The sequence below is a fragment of the Tamandua tetradactyla genome, chromosome 23, assembly GCF_023851605.1.
Source record: "Tamandua tetradactyla isolate mTamTet1 chromosome 23, mTamTet1.pri, whole genome shotgun sequence".
NCBI lineage: Eukaryota > Metazoa > Chordata > Mammalia > Pilosa > Myrmecophagidae > Tamandua > Tamandua tetradactyla.
In genome coordinates this window covers 21,813,932-21,823,545 of record NC_135349.1, presented here as the reverse complement: position 1 = coordinate 21,823,545, position 9,614 = coordinate 21,813,932, and the positions used below count along the sequence as shown (strand labels likewise).

General features: G+C 37.4%; 1 pseudogene; it reads right to left on the bottom strand.

The window, feature by feature from the left end:
• Positions 1-8,063: 8,063 nt before the first annotated feature.
• LOC143666712 (E3 ubiquitin-protein ligase RMND5A pseudogene) lies at positions 8,064-9,309 on the bottom strand (annotated as a pseudogene).
• Between the last annotated feature and the right edge of the window lie 305 nt (positions 9,310-9,614).

Sequence of the window (9,614 nt, the reverse complement as noted above, 5' to 3'; positions counted from 1 at the left end):
ATATAGAATTGCCATATGACCCAGCAAAACCATTGCTGGGAATCTACTCAAAGGAATTAAGGGCAAAAACTCAAACGGACATTTGCACACCAATGTTTATAGCAGCGTTATTTACAATTGCAAAGAGATGGAAACAGCCAAAATGTCCATCAACAGACGAGTGGCTAAACAAACTGTGGTATATACATACGATGGAATATTATGCAGCTTTAAGGCAGGATAAACTTATGAAGCATGTAATAACATTGATGGACCTAGAGAACATTATGCTGAGTGAGTCTAGCCAAAAACCTAAAGACAAATACTGTATGGTCCCAATGATGTGAATCAACACTCGAGAATAAACTTGGAATATGTCATTGGTAACAGAGTTCAGCAGGAGTTAGAAACAGGGTAAGATAATGGATAATTGGAGCTGATGGGATACAGACTGTGCAATAGGACTAGATACAAAAACTCAAAACTGGACAGCACAATAATACCTAATTGTAAAGTAATCATGTTAAAACACTGAATGAAGCTGCATCCGAGCTATAGTTTTTGTTTTGTTTTGTTTTGTTTTGCTTTGTTCTTACTATTATTACTTTTATATATTTTTTTCTCTATATTAACACTCTATATCTTTTTCGGTTATATTGCTAGTTCTTCTAAACCGATGCAAATGTACTAAGAAATGATGATCATACATCTATGTGATGATGTTAAGAATTACTGATTGCATATGTAGAATGGTATGATTTCTAAAAAAAAAATGGTCAGCACAATACTGCCTAATTGTGATGTAATTATGTTGGAACGCTGAATGAAGCTGCATCTGAGCTATAGTTTTTTTTTTCTTATATATTTTTGTACTTTTTATTTTTATTTTTGTTTTCTCTCTGTGTTATCATTTTATTTCTTTTTCTGTTGTCTTGCTATTTCTTTCTCTAAATCGATGCATATGTACTGAGAAATGATGACCATACACCTATGTGATGATATTAAGAATTACTGATTGCATATGTAGAACGGAATGATTTCTAAATGTTGTGTTAGTTAATTTTTTTTAATTAATAAAAAAAATAATATCCAACCTCTGTTTTATGACTAAAGCTTTAATGAGTTCTCAAAATTTCTTCACTCTTAATTGATTCAAAATCATGTATTATTTTACTCTGCATCCTGAATTTACACAAACATTTTAACTTAAATATTATATCCATATACATTAATGTATTAAGATTGAAGTTTGTCCTGAAATCTATCATATTTAGAATCTATATTTATTACCAGTCTTCATTGTTTTGTTTGCAGTTAATGTCTATTATAAGCATTTATTTTTAATAAGCTTCTTTTGTGACTGATCTCTCCCTCTGTACATCTATTGTGTCTTTTCTTATGTTTATAGGTTCTTAACATTTTCTGGTGTTTTTTATCAACTGTGCTAGCCTTGCTTTCATTTATGTACATTTCTATGACATAGAGAATGTGTGCTGTAGGTTTGGGTTGGCATCAATTATCATCAGATATTCTGAATTTTCAGACATTAGTAATTTAAGGAACTATCTTTTAATTAAATTTACACTACCCTGCCTTCTTATAATATATTAGAGAAAGGATTTAAGATAAATAATATCACAATAATTTTGTTGGGATGTGAAAACACTAGACTACTTAACATATCCTTCTATTTTCCTTATCTATATCAGTGTATATCATATTTTATGTAATGTGTGGTGTGAAATATTTTATACAAAATCCTTTTTCATGGTGATATGTAAAATGTCTATGTATTACAAAGATAAAACTATAAAATAATAAAGAAAATAAAACTGGAATAGAGCATGACAAAATATGAACAATAATTTTTGTTTGCAAATGAATGATGTTATGTAATAACAGTAAAAATATATTACCTTTACTTAGCACCTTCTGAGTGCCAGACAATATTTTAAGGGCCTGGGATGTTTAATTAACTTAGTTTGTCTTCACAAGTTCCCTCTTTTTTAGGTATCTGCAATATCTAAAACTTACTCTTCTGTAATGAAAAGCCATCCCCCTATTTGTTCAGGCAAAGGCTTAAGACTTATCCAGGCTTTTTCTCTATGTGATACACCTGACATTGATTCATCAAAATAGGATATTGATAGTCTGTGCATATATATTAAGAATTTGACTCTTTCTCAATACCACCTCTTCTATCACCCTGCCATAATTTCAGTCTTTAAATTATTACCAAAACTTTCTTGATTGTCTTTCTTTCTGATTTAGTCTCAAAGTAGATTCCAGAGTGATATACTGTTAAAAAGCAGTGGTATCTTACCAGTTTTCTTCACAAAACCTACAAGACTTCCATCACATTAAAAGAAAAAAATAAAAATTTAATCAGAGACTACATATCCAACATGCTCTTTCTCCTCCTTTGCACTTCTTTCACCTCATTCATTGCAATTGCGCCAATCATGCTCTTTTTGGAGCAGCTGCGGTGATCTCCTTACCCTACCACGTAAGTATTAGCTCTGATTCTGCCTGGAATATTTGTATATGTTCTTCTCCTTGAACTTCTCTTTCCCCAGATGGATGCATGGCTCTTTTCTCATTCTCTTCCTCTTAAGATCATCCCTTATAACCTATTTAAAATCTCACCTACCCCATCATCCATCAATTCTTCACTTGTTTTCCATAGCAGATATCCCCATCTAATATGCTGAGCCTAAAAACTTTTTCTTTTGTTTTTCCTCCACCATGAATGATCTTTGAGCACAAGATTTTTTTTTTTGTCAATTATGTTCAATGCTATAATTCCCATGACCTAGAAGAGTGCCTCAGTAAATGCATTTGACAGCCTGAATTTTACAGATAATGAAATGGGACACAGACAGGTTTTAAAGCTTGCACATGGTTAGGTGACATGTTAAAGGACGAGCTCAAATTTGAATCAGGCAGACAAACTTTAGAGCTCACGGTCTTCATCACCACTTTTTGATATGACTTATTCCTACAAAATTATAACAGTCTTATCAGAGTTAAAACATATAATACATTATTTATTATCCTTAAAAGTATTAACTAATACAGAGATGAGAGGAGTATGTTACTGGCAGACTTCACTAGAGCTGCTAAAAGAAAGTTTAATTTTGGAGATAGCTGCTAAATGTTCTCAAGCATATATTTATATCCTATTTACAGCAAGAAAGAATACTGTAAAGGAAAGGGTGATTTATTAGGTGATGTGATTGGGCTGGGGAGAGAACCTGTATTAGTCAGGTACTAGCTGGTTGGTGTAAGAAATGGCTTTAGAATCAGGGTGGCTCAACAAAAAGGAAAATATCATCCCTGGCTGTAATAATGCAGACTTTAGCTGACTAGGCTTTGTGGGAGACTCCTTTTTCCTTGAGGTCTTTTTTATGCTGCTATTCTATTATCTACCAAGATTATGTCCTCTTCTGCATGGTTGAAGAGGTTTCACATTGCAGTGTCTGCATTTCCATCTGAGGAAAAGGAGGGGGCTCCACATTTGGAAAAGTTTCCAAATTTTTGTCATTTTGAAGGATTTAAAAAAAATCTATTTCTTTAATAGACATATGGCTACACAGGTTACATATTTCTTCAATGTGCACATAGAAGAACTGTGCATGATCAAATTTAACAACTTAAAGTTTTTTTGTTTTGTTTTTTACTTTTTAAATGTGCATTTAATTTTTAAAAATATATACAGGATAAACCATGTGTTTTACATAGGAGTACACACATTAACAAATCATTTTGTATAGTTTTCCAAAACTCCATTTTATCAGTCTGAAATTTATAAATTAAATACTGGTATTTTTTTTCTAGTTAAACCGAAATCCCTGAAGCTACTCGATATGCTAGACTTCTTCCAAAATATGAATATGAATATGGTTTGTGTTAAATAAGATTTATTGTTAGCTTTATTGCCTATGGTCTCTAAGATGCAACTTTATTGTGCCTTTGCAAACAGGATACATTTTTTTTTAAAAACTGATCAAAATCTTCCATACATATAACTCTATATGATAGATTACAGTGCAACACTGTCCTTGTTACATAATTATAGAAATACTATAGAACCCAAGAGCAAAGGGTAAGCAAAAGAAATACAATCCTGAGCCATCTGAACAAGATGATGTAATGAATCCTTTTAGGGTAAGTTTAGAAAACATGAAGGAGAGAAAAACATACATGCACATGGCAGTCATGAGCAAAACACGCTGAATACCTGCTGCTCCCAGACCCAGGTGGAATGACAGTGAATTTCAGTGTGTGCACTCATCACCCAAGCTCCCATTTTCTTCTTCTGCTCCCTCTCACCCATCCCCAGTACATTCACTCCCACCCTTCCCCAAAGAAAAGATCAGGCACTAAATCCTAGAGAACCTCACATATGCTAATGGAGAACATTAAGTGATGCTAAAATATGTATGTAGATCCTCACCCAGGGCATGGACAAAGCATGTGCTACATGCTCACTGGAGCTGTGTTTGTCTCTTTGGAAGTAAATGAAGCATATGCCCATTAAGACTCAAATCCAGAGGGAATTGTTTCTGAAAACGAATCTTTTTCTCCCTACCTCTTGAAGTAACATCAATGGTGGAAAATTCACCCTAAAATGAATTGCCTCACCTGCTATTAAAACACGTTTGTCTCTCTGATTATTTTTGGTTCAAGAAGGATAGTTCATAGAGCATGTCCCTGCTTATAGTAAGCAGCACTCTGTTCCCAGAAACCCCATCCCAGCTGGATGGGTTTATGAAGCACCAAACCCTCCAAGTGCTCCTTGCCAGCACTTCTTCAGGACCACAGCATTCTAGTGCTACCAAGGTCAGTAAGGAAAGGTATTTGATTTCAGTCTTCACCTCATACCCCTGAGTGATTAAACTATCCAAGCCATGCCTCTGTGCCTTCCTTGAAAATAATCTGAATCTGCTGACTAAATGGACTGACTGTTTGGCTCTTGGTCCACTTAATCAGAGGTTGAGCTGGAAAACCAGAGGGCTGGTGGAGTCCACCAGCAGTTTGCCTTGTGCATGTAACCAAGAGCTCTTGGTTTTGCAGTAGCCACAGTCCTGAAACCACTGAGGTGGAAATAACCCACAGCGTGGAGAATGCTGAGTTGAAACTGCACAATCGGTAGGACTCCATGGAAAGAGAGGGAAGAAAAAAGGATCCTCTTTCTCCACAGAATTCAGTGTGGGGCGTAGTGTCTCTGTATACACTGGCTGCTACAAGAAAATCAAAACAAAAGATTCACTTCATAACTTTCTTATTTTCAGTTAATGCTCACACTCTCAAAAAACTCACACACCTTATGAATATGAGGTGGCCCTTTTCTTTAAAAATTTTAAAATCAAGAGGCACCAATACCCATTCATTTATGTATTAGAAAGCTCAATATAATCACCAATAAAACAACAGAAATGGCATCTACAATGACTGCACTGAAGAGCGAAAGATTGCAAGATGGCCTTGACCACTGAACTTAAGACTGCACCTGGAAATGTGTATGCTCTAAGTCAGAATCTAAGGATTCAACAGTAAGGTTTTATTGGTCTAACATAGTCCTATGGCCTTTGTTCTTGTATGACAGGTGGAAATGGTTCCCAAAGAATTTTAAGAAACCATTCTGAAATTGTCTTCAATGTACACTGTTACCATAATTGATTCTGACTATAAAACACCTTGGCTGTACCTGTACCTTTTGCAAGTGGAGGCTGAGAGAAACAGAGAGCATCCTTCCTCATGACAGATGCAGCAGTAGTGGCACTAGTGGTGTGGAAACCAGTAGTGAAGGTGTTTCTTGGGAGGAAGGAGAGAACACTGTATTTCAACAACTTCAGTTACAGCCTGGCCTCTTTAAATCCCCCTCTCCTTCACATTTAGCCTCCAATGAATTTCAAGTCAAGGCATTTAAAGAAGGTCATAAAATATCATCCTTTAGGTTAAATCATCAGATTTAAAAAGTTTCTGATTTTTGGCCCTAACCCTGCCCAGTGGGACTATGAGGAGGACCCCCAGCTCTGGGAGAGAGACAAAGCAGAGCTCTGGCTTTTGTCCCTGAAAGTGGTCCAGGTTAACTATGTGCTGAAATTATTGGTCTCTAGAGCAATGTTTACATTTACATGAAGCTTAAATGTTGGGTAGGTGTTTGAGGTGGAAAGGTGAGAATCAGCTGTGAATAAAAATAAGTTTTAGGGAGAAAAATGTAAAAAAAAAAGTCACTATGGATTTTTTTAAGTCAAAGAAAAACAAAACATAATAAAATGTGTTTTATACCCTTAACCAGAGTATACCTGGAATTCTCTACCTTCTCTTCTGGAGACCAAGGAGGTTCTCTCTGCTTTCTTCATTCAGTGATTTAGAGACGGGACTTTAGAGACAGTTCCAACTCTGAAGCAAAAACATGGAGCACATGTTGCTGTGGGGCCAGACTGAGACTGGACAAAGTAAATATTCCAAGGCAAGCCTCTCACAATTTCTAGTCCATTCGGCACACAAGAGACGAGAGCCCCTGTAAGCCAGACCAAACTCAGTAATTAATCAGGGCTTTTCTGCAGTGCCTTTGTCCTTCATGAACAAATCCCTGCTCTCCCAGGTAAGTATTACAGGATAAACCATCCAGGCTGCCAACTTCCAATTAACTTAGCATCAAGTCTCTTATCACCCCCACCAAATTAAGTCATTCTGATGTTTGAAATGTGACATGACACACTTCTCTTTGCTTCTGTATTCTCTTCTTTTTTCATTTTCTCATGAAAGTTTTCTTATATTGATGTTCAGTTCCATGTCAGATGAAATATAGCTTCAAAATATTTGGTGATCTACATAACATTCTTCTCAAGATATTTGGTGATTTCTACATAACATTCTATAGTGAAGTAATCTTGTGGGTTTAAGTGAGAATTATGTCCACATTAGTCTTTCCCAAGAAGTTCAGCATATAGAGAAAACCTTTTGTACATGACTATATCTAGGCAGTGCATCAAATGAACACACCTCACAAGAGAAAAAATCATTATCTGTGTCACTGGAATAAATTTACAGATTCATAGTCAATGAGATGATACACTTTGCAGAAGAGGCACTGAATACAACATTATACTAGTCAAATACAAAAAGAGCAATAAACAAATTCTGCAGTACAGAAAACTTACTGTTTCTGTAAGTTCTGTAACTGCATTTCTGGACTAGAACACACTTATTTCCCTTCTAGATGCACAATGTCTGATGCTGGTGCACATATTTACACACACACACAATACTGTATTTGCAGTGATATACAAAATGCAATAGACAGCCAAGTCTTGAAGGCAGATTTCAGAGAATAGGGCTATGAAAATCAAAGGAGCAAATATCAACTTAAGAACATTTCTAAGTTTGGAACTTAATTTTAGTGAACACACGTTAAAACAAGCACTTCTTGACAATAAAAGCAAAGAAACAATAGTACTGATTCCACTCTGTTCTAGCAGAAGACTTGTCAAACCAGCCTGCCACATTTTAAACAAAATTTTAAAGAGGCAGCCTCTGGGGCTACAAAAAGAGCTCAAATGCAGGTGTGCTGACTTCTCAGTGAGAGCTGGAGCAGAGGAAAACATCAAAATCATATTTGAAATCTATCACAGCTTCCTTCCTTGAGCAAAAAAAAAGGCAAATTGGATCATAACCACAATTCAATTTATCAAACTTTTTCCAAAGAATTTTAATTTAATTATGTATACATAACAGGAAATAAAACTTTTTCACAAACATTCTCAAAGCTTTCAGTTATCAAGAAAATGAGAAAAGCAAAAGCTGGAGAAATATTAAACACATGGCAGGGAGGTCAATTTCTTTTTCTGCTCTTAAAGTGTAAAAAAAAATCACCATATAATTAAGTACAAAAACCTGCATTGAATGACAACTGCTGGTGTATTTACTTGATCAGAAATGAAGACCAAGAATATAGTAAAGCCCTATGATAATATTCATCTGGCGCACTCCCCCTCAGTGTGTAGATACTAAAATGTTGGCAAAGGTTCCAGAGCATTAGCTTATATAAACACGTGAGTTCTTCGTTAGCTGCATTAAATGGAACATTCTCTTTTGAAATGCACCCGCAATTCAGCTTCTCTTACAAACTGCAAACTAAAGTTATTCCTTCGGAAAAATATCTGTTTGGCATCTCCTGGACTTTGTTCCATCGCACAATATGGAAATTTTGATTTGCTACCATTAATCATCTTATTCAGGGCATCTCTTGATATAATATGACCACAGACCAACTTCAAGGGTGGATTGCTATCTGTTGTTTGTTGGCGAAGAATGGGGCAGGTAAATATGGAGTGATACCAGCACTTCTTACCAAGGTCCACCTCAATAGGTAATTCATCTTTCTGGTTCCAAACTCCAGTGCACTCTCTGTTCAATCACGGCTTTGATATTAATTAAAGCTGGCAGTGCCACACAACCTGCAGAGAAACTGACGCTGAGAGGGGACTCTACAGAGAGGCCCAGGAGGGCATAGACATCCCATGTGAAGATGTCACAGATGTGATCCCACTGGTTTGCATCAAGCAGGTGAACATACGGTCAGTTCTCAATCCCTTGTCTTAGGTATACCAGGCTTCCCATCAAAACCTGAATATCTTTTGATGATTTAGGACAAATGGCTGAACATTTTTAGCGTATAGTATTGCTTCTCACTGATTTGTAGTTCCACCCATACAAGCTAATAAAATACAGCCTGTGCAGTTTAAATTCCAAAGAGCTGTTCTGGGCTATGAACATTTCGCGGTTTGATACCGCCCACTCGAGAACAGGTCTCAGAACTCTGACTTTTAATGATTCTAATGTTCGATTTAGATCTAAAAATGGTTGTTTCTGACTTGGGTCTACAGAAAGACCAGATTCCTGGCAGAGCTCTTCGGTGACATTCAGCATCCCCTGTTGGAATAAGTGCTCCGCCATGACTTCATTGAGAAGCCTTTGGCTGACTGACTGCCAGCAGCCATCTATGCCCATGCTACTAATGTCCGAATCAAAATTCTTATCAATGGCTTTTCCAACCTGAGAAACACTGCTGTGGATGTCTTTGTGGTCCGAAGCCAATTTCTGAACAGTGTCCTTTATTCTTTTACAGCACTGTGTCAAGACAAGTGAAAGTGTTCCTGATAATTCAGCATTTTGGCCATGGCTCTGCAGGATCTCACGCCGGAGGCCGGAGACATAGTCCATGAGCTCCTCCAGGCCGCGCTCGCAAAGCTGCCCATAGCCCAAGAACTTGTGCAGCACCTTCTCCAGCTCGCGCTCCACCGTCACGCACTAATCCATGCCAGAGATCTGCGGCCCAAGCCCGGTGGAGGCCACATCTCGCTCCTCATCCCCAAGGAGCGCAGCGGCTGCAGCAGTAGCGGGAGTGACAGGCACGCTAGCCGCGGCGCCAGGGCAGCCCTGACCGGCCCGTGCCCGCCCGCGCCATGGCGCTCGGCACCCCCGCGTCCCTGGCCTAGCCTGCCGTGCTCTGCTGTCCCCACGGTGCCGCAGATTGTTTTTGTTTTCCCGGGAGCGCCCCAACTAAAACTTTTGTATAATATTTTATTACTATCTTTGAACATTAGTGACTAAAGCGATATCCT